General features: G+C 37.1%; 1 protein-coding gene across 1 annotated transcript in view; it reads left to right on the forward strand.

Moving 5' to 3' along the window:
* The first annotated feature begins 7239 nt into the window (after window positions 1-7239).
* The window catches only part of LOC117403976 (versican core protein), a 59195-nt gene continuing 58733 nt past the window's right edge, over window positions 7240-7701 (forward strand). The window contains exon 1 of the mRNA XM_034006524.3: window positions 7240-7596. The gene's annotated coding sequence lies outside the window, so the exon portion shown is untranslated. The remainder of the gene's footprint in view (window positions 7597-7701) is intronic.

Raw genomic sequence — 7701 nt, forward strand, 5'->3', positions numbered from 1 at the left:
TGTAATATATACAGCAACAAACTTGAATCAATATAATTTTTCTGTCTTCATCTGGCTTTGATCTTATCTGGAGATTCTAACTGCATATTGTCACACAAGTGGAATGCAATGAGGAATTCTGTTTGGTGTTAGCAGGGAAAGCTCAAAGCCAAGTGAAGACAGATGCAAATATAAAAGTGATCATTTAGAATCCAATAGTGGAGCAACAGAAGAACTAGAACCACTCAGAATGATTGCCAACATCGTCATGTGAAAAATCTGAAGCTACTTAATACATTTTATCACGTTATTTCACAACCTTAAGTTACAACCCTCAAATATTCAAATAAATTAAACTAAAATGAGACTGTGAATATGTCCACGCTAATTGTTCCATCCTTCTTCATTGTGTCTGTTATTGATCCTCTATTAAAATAATAGGAAAGTCAAGCAGTGGCTGTGTACTGTACATGCTGCTCCCATGTGGTCCTTTACCTTTCTGGTAAACTACACTAGTTGCTTTTGCTACTTTAAAGCTTTTGTGAAAATGTTCCCAGTTTTAAAATATTCTTACAACTTACTATTGCTGCCTCTTGTATGTATGTCTCATTATGTATAATTACAAAATCCTTTATATAAACCCAATTAATGTTGTTTTAATACATTCACCCACATGTAGGGAAATTAATTACTCGACCAAAGTCATTGTACTCCCCACTACCCATACACAAAGTTGTTTTTAAAAAGTAATCTATTACAGTTACTGTACAAATTACTGGTACAAAATTGTAACTAGTTACCGTAACTATTACTTTGAATTTTTTTTAACAGTTACCAATAATTACTTCTTAGGTCACATTTGTAGAGAGGTTTTTTTTTTCGGTTTGGTCAGGCTGCAGCTCCTAAAAAGTATCTGAAGATCCAGCTATCAGACCCAGTCATTTCCTCCTCTGCTGGCATTCTATCAAGATGATATGCAAGTCACTGAAATATGTAATCTGATGCATTGTAATGTGTTATTCCCCAACACTGCTCATAATATGTGAACAAAATCACCTCCATTTAATCTTCACATTTTTTTCTGTGCCCTTTTGTATAAATGAACGTCCTTCTGGACCATCTAAATTTACAGTGTGTAGCGGATGACTAGATGTTAAAAATGACCATGTGATTATTTTCGTAAAGGGATTCCACAAAGCATGTTTATTTATAGTTGTGTTTTATACTATGCTCATGGAAATTAAACCAAACACACACACACACACACACACACAAAAGTATTTGGAGACATTTGTGATTGAGTTTAAAACCTTGGTGTGTGTTTCTAAGATCAGCAGGACTACGCCATTGCCTGGAATTCTTCCACACATTCAGTGTGGTTTTGTTAATGAGGTGGCTGTCTGTGTATGAAACCATTGACGAGCGAGCACATAGTCATAATTAGGCATGCTTGACGCTGATTGTACTTCAAAGTTTAGAACTTCCTTTTATCCTGCTTGATACCACACACGTATACACACAATGAGACTTCTCAAGTGGTATGATGATTGTAAATTATAAGTGCTGCAATATTATTAAAAAAGGCTTTAAAACCGAAAAACAACTTACTTTTTGGAACCTGGTCAAATATCTATCTGTTTTAAATGTTCATTGACTGTAAATTTAAAAAAAAAAAAGTTTAATAATGTTAAATTTATGGCATGCTGAGGCTTAAAATGTCAAATAGACCTATAAATTAAGAGGCAGTAGAAATACTATGTGTGTTGTACCTCTAAGGGTAAATATTTCATCCCATTCCTACTCTCCCTTGTGCATTTCAAACCCCAGACAGCATTGATTTTTAATAAGCTCGAGCTAGATGAATGACAATAATTACAGAGCCTTGACCAGCATAATAAATTTGAGGATTTTTATTTGCCAGTTGCGCAGAATATAAAAAGAGAAACGAACAGGGAGGAACCCTCTGCATACAAAACACAGAGTCGCCATTGCGTTCTCTGAAAGCTTGAACATGAGAACGACTTGTATTGATTATTTGGGTTAATACTGGCTCAGAGCAGCAGAAGCTGCACAGGACTGCATAGATCAGCGTGCTTACTTATTTAAACTCCACAGATAGCTACCGGGCCATACATTTGCACCGCAGAAATCCATATCGAGCCACAATACGATCTTTATGCCTTCAGGCTCATTATTAACCTTGCTAACTGCAACAGTTTTTTTTTTTTTTTTTTTTTTTACCAAACATCAAGTTGCATGTAAGGCCCTTGTATCTGACGTTCACATAAATTTGCACAAAATAAAACTGTCTAGACTCTGTATTTATCTGTTTGGAGTGTCATTTATAATTTTCAACATATACCCAAAGCATCCAACAGTGCAAACACTCTGGGTTTCCTTCACGGCCAGCCTACTTCAACAATAACTGGAAACGTATGCAGAGTTTAACTCTTTCCTTCACTTGTCAAGAGGTGTTCATGTCCACGGGGGCCAAGTAGACTCGCGGGTATTCACCATCTCCAATACATTTTCTTAATATTTCATTTCATATCTGTTTAGTAGCCTGTTATATGTGTTCACCATCATTTCTGATTCCACAGATATAGTTGCTTTGTAGAGAGAGTTTCCATTTATTCACTCGCAATTGCCACAGACTATTAAGAACATGTAGATCATATAATGCTTTTTGTCTGATTTCATTGTTAATTGCCAGTGGTACAGCAATTTACTTCTGGTTTCACAGCCCCTGATTTGCACTAATCCTGGACTACCTCACGTTACCTTAGGTATGTTAGTCCAAGATAAGGTGTGTGAAACCAAGCTTAAATGTTGTTAGCTTAAATCCTACATTTATTTGAGTGTCAAAAACCAGCCACTTGCCCCGTAACCTGAGAGAAGTATATTGAACGTAAGAAAAGACATGTCTCCCTAAATCCTGATGAACAAACAGAAGAACAGACATCATCGTTTAGATTCTTTGGGCACATTCTCTGAAAAATCTTATTTCATTCCTTCCAAATATCATGTTTTTGATCATTTTGATCTGAAGGAACATAATCAAAATAAGAGTGTCAGGTTGACTGAAATGGAATGTTTGTTGCTGTGCGGTGTTTAGAACTTGGTTAGAACATTAACGTTCTGTGAATACATTCACACTCTGCACAATTCTAAGGGTAGTCATTATGTAGAGATCTGATTAAAGGATTTATTTCACCTGCTTTCTCAAGTAAAGTGAAGAAAGACCCAATTCTTAGTTAAACAAAAGTGTTGTTGTAACGAAAATCACTACAAGTAGACTTGGGAGGGAGATGATGACAGAGAGAGAGAGTGAAAGAGATTTGGAATGTAAGAACAACATCTAGTACTGACCTCAAACAGTCTTACTTTTTCAAGCAAGGTTTTTGTGATTTTGTATTTCAGATTATTAGACTTTTTAATTGGTCATGTTAATGCTATGGCTGGATATAATTCTTATTTGAGAGATGTATAATTTGTTCATTAAACAACCCAACACATCAATTATTTTACCTTTTTTTTGCACAGAATAGATCGTTCCTAGTAGAAATTGCTCTCGCACAAAGGGTGTCCAAGTACAGGAGCCCGTAATGTCCCACGGATGTCCAATCCTCAATCAAGCCTGGCAAATTGGTTATGACCTTGCATGCGATTGTTTTGAAACACCTTGTGGCGTAAACAGCAGCCCGTCTGAACACACTGATGAAGGTACCATGTGAAACACCTGTCTACTTCATCACCACCCTCTTGTCTTTATTTAACTTACAATACTTTGTTGTGTGTTGGTGAGAACAAAGTGGGCTCAATCGCCATGTGTCAACCTGTAAAATCATTTCTAATAAATGCATAAATAAAAACATTACTGACAAATTCATAAACTATTAGGACAATGGTGACTACAAGACTGTTGCACTCATCAGCTCGTTAAAATGTATCATTAGGACCAAACAGTTTTGCAGAGTGGCATTTTACTTTCCCTTCATGATGGCCCAGTTTCAATTAGCCTGTCTGAAGTGATGGTTATTTGTTGTACCTGTCAGATCGTTGTGACGACTTCCTAAATGACTTAAAAGAACTCGGACAAGCATGGTTGACATAGCACTCAAACCCTGTTAAGTGATTCCTGGGAAATAGGCCTTTAACCCCCTTTTGATCTCCGCAATCCAGCAGTCTTGATAGCAGCCATTCACAGTCACAGTTGCTAATAATGGTGGAAATCACTGAGCTCCTGTTCACTATGACTCTGGTAGCTGTTAGCGTATTGACGTGTGTTTTGGTTCTAAGCTGTCACTCAGTCTTGGATGCTTTTCATAACCCCCTTCAACAACTAGCCCTAACATCATGTCCACATCTCCTATAAACTGTATTTAAAGACTGGACCACGTTCCCTAGAGAGGGCTTCTGCTTTTCAAGCGTGTTTCTAGATGTTCTCGGGGTATTTTAATTCAAGAATAAAACTCTTGAAAAACAGTCAAGGAGGGTTTTGTAAATACTAAACAATTTTTAATTAATCAAAACAGTTTTTTTTTTAAGTTTGGCATTGGTTTATTGACACAAGTATATGCTTTATGAATTCAACATCAACAACATCAATTCTGATAATAAGCAATCTATTTGGTAAAATTCTTTGGTGTTTTAAGCAAATGTGTTACAATTATTCACTACAAATGAACCCTTTAATGTAATTCACAGGCTGGACACAGTGTTCGATTTGCTAGTTCAAACAGGAAGTATCAAAATTGCATATACAATTGAATAGGCTTTGATTTGTAAAATATGCACAAACGCCATATCTGCTTGAATAGATGGAAGCGCATCATTGTATAATTTAGGTTTATGGTTACACCAATAGCAGCGTCGTTAAAATTGTGGAATTATTGTTTCATCTAATGTTACCAGATCAAACCTCGAGTAATACAGAACTGGGAAAATTCAGAGAAAATAGGGAGTAGGCCTATGTTTGGACAGCACGTGATGTATTACTGCATAAAAACCCCAATGCTACAGGCGCCACTTTATCAAAATATAAATACAGGGCAGAGTTTATCAGTGGGATATCCGGACCGTCACCGTGGAATATAGGATTCTTTTCCAAGTTATATGTTTGGTATTACATTACAGTACAATATGAGAGAGAGAGAGAGAGAGAGAGAGAGAGAGAGAGAGAGAGAGAGAGAATTAATTGGGAGTTTAAAACATAAATCTGGTAATAAATTAAGATCGTGCAAATGAAAACTGTATTAGAATAAAAGCGTGCTGGCTAAAGCTAAAACGTGCTTAGCAATAACCTACTTAAAACGATTATTTAGGTTGTGCTTTATATCTTTGTTTAAATGTTCTTTACATGTGTATTCATATTTGTGAAAGGTATAATGGTCATTATCGGCAGTTGAAAACGAATTATTCTATTGGATAATCAGAATCATTTTAATAGAAACAACGACACCTACAGCAGGGAAGCTCTATTGTATGGGTTGGCGTTGGTGGGGCAGGGCTGGTAATTCGTGGTTAATGTTGTACATTCCTGTTCCAGTTACTTTGGTTGTATGTTTTACAAGATTAAGCCAAATAACCCAGCGAGTTAAGTACAATAAATAACTCGCCATCTGGATCATGCATATTACGCATATAATAAACCAAGAAGCTTCAATATGATTGAGCAGAATTAGCCAGATTCAAATTACCGCCGCCTGCAACAATTCAAGTCTCATGTGCTTGGTGCTCGGATCTCGGCGCCTCTGTAGTTGTCGTAGTACGCTAGCAGTATTCGTAACACTGTAACAAGTGACCCTGCGAGCGCTGTTTTAAAACACTGTAATGCACTTTCTAGGAACTTGGGCCAAGGCAACTGCCAACGATTGCCGTTTTGACAGTCTAGTTTAGCTGTGTGCTACTTGACTAAACATCGTTGTGCAGGTCTCTATGTTTTTGGTCATGTTAAATAAAATAATTTATAATTTTTTTAAAAAATAACGTCAATGCTGTATGTTCCTACAAAATATAATATATGATCAGATATTATTTTTCTTGTGACACTAGGAAATTAGATATATTTGATTTATCTGCACTAGGAAGATTTGCATTACCAAAGTAGACCATTCATATTTTACGCGTAATATACATGCATATGCACTCTAGACCAGCTGATTATCAGCCAGTCACAAGCGGGATGAGCATTTCCTCCGAGTGCTTTTTGTTGATCCCATTTGAATGGGGAGTAGTTTGTAAAGCGACCTCTGCTGCATCCTTGTGTTCAGGTACAGGCACTCCTGCAGTAAGCTGCGAATCAGTCCAGAAACAGCTTTCACTTGTGTAACAAAGAAGCACAAGCCAACTATGCATTGCAGAGGAATACACTTTGATGCGTGTCTGCGCTTGCAGGAGTTCTACTGAGAACCTTTAGAACCGTTATGGAACTTTTTGGTTCAATTAAAAAATTATATTAATGGGTTTAGATTGGGCTACCGTGTCCACGATCTCAAATGAACGAAACTCAATTCATAGTTAAACTGACTAACTATATATGGGAACGTCTCAGTCTTTACATTTATTTTCAATGCTATTTCATGTTCAAGTTGTTTGTACGCAGAACAGCCTACGGACTTATAACCTATGCTATGCTATGCATTGTCCCGCTGTACTCTGTGTTGCCCATATAATCGCAGAACAGCCCCTCCCCCGTGTACCAATGATGGGGAGCTCTGTAGCGCAGTTTGTAAGGGTCATTGCGATTACTCAGACAGGCTCCCGGAGGTCGCATTGTGTGCAGAGATGTAGAAACCAGCTCAAACACCCATTAGTAACAGTATAGGATATTTTATCTGAATAGACGAACAAACAAAGCGCTGGGGACTTACTGAAGACTCTACAGTTACCACAGCTAGCTACCTTTTACTAGTGATCTGTTAATAATAATAATAATAATAATAATAATAATAATAATAATAATGTAAGAACCAGATGGAGAAATAGTCTTGCTGTGGCACATGTCATGAAAGGAGGAGCAGAAGAGGGAGAATCCGCTACCCAGTAAAATAGCATAAAGAAAGATGAGTGTAGTAGCGGGTAAACCTCCTTTAAGCGACTAGAGTCCAGTTAATGAACCCTCCTTCCCTCCCACACACACACACCCACTCCGGCTCCCCTTCCCCTCCACCCTAATAAATCTGACCGAGAGAAAACTTCCTATTGGTCATGGCAATTCGCTAGAGAGTACCCCCACGTCTTTTAATTTGGGGTTTCTTCATGCACTCACTCAAAAGGGCGCCCCTCCTCTTGGAGTGACGGAATAATAAGCGGTGTAAAAAGCGGTGTTTGAACTTGCAGTCTGCTGGCTTCGTGGTTCTTTCTGCCCGGATCAGAACACCAAACTGCAACCCGGAATCGGATCCTCTGCCGCGGTTATTGCAAATGAGATAACAACTGAACGAGAACAAGAGTAGTTTATACAAAACAAAAAAAAAAAAAAAAAACACACAGCATCCTTTTACAGCGAAGACCCCGGAACGTGTTAATACAATCTATATTGGAAATACCGGTACTGAAATTAAGGATATAACTAGGATTTCCTGATCATCTGGATTTACAAGATCTTAAAAAAAGGTATTTTAATTTTCATAATGTTAGTTTTTTTTTTTATTTATTTTTTTTATAAATGATAAATGATCAATTATATATTTATCATATTTAGATACATTAGATAAGTTT

Source organism: Acipenser ruthenus, chromosome 1 (assembly GCF_902713425.1).
Source record: "Acipenser ruthenus chromosome 1, fAciRut3.2 maternal haplotype, whole genome shotgun sequence".
In the NCBI taxonomy this organism is placed as follows: domain Eukaryota; kingdom Metazoa; phylum Chordata; class Actinopteri; order Acipenseriformes; family Acipenseridae; genus Acipenser; species Acipenser ruthenus.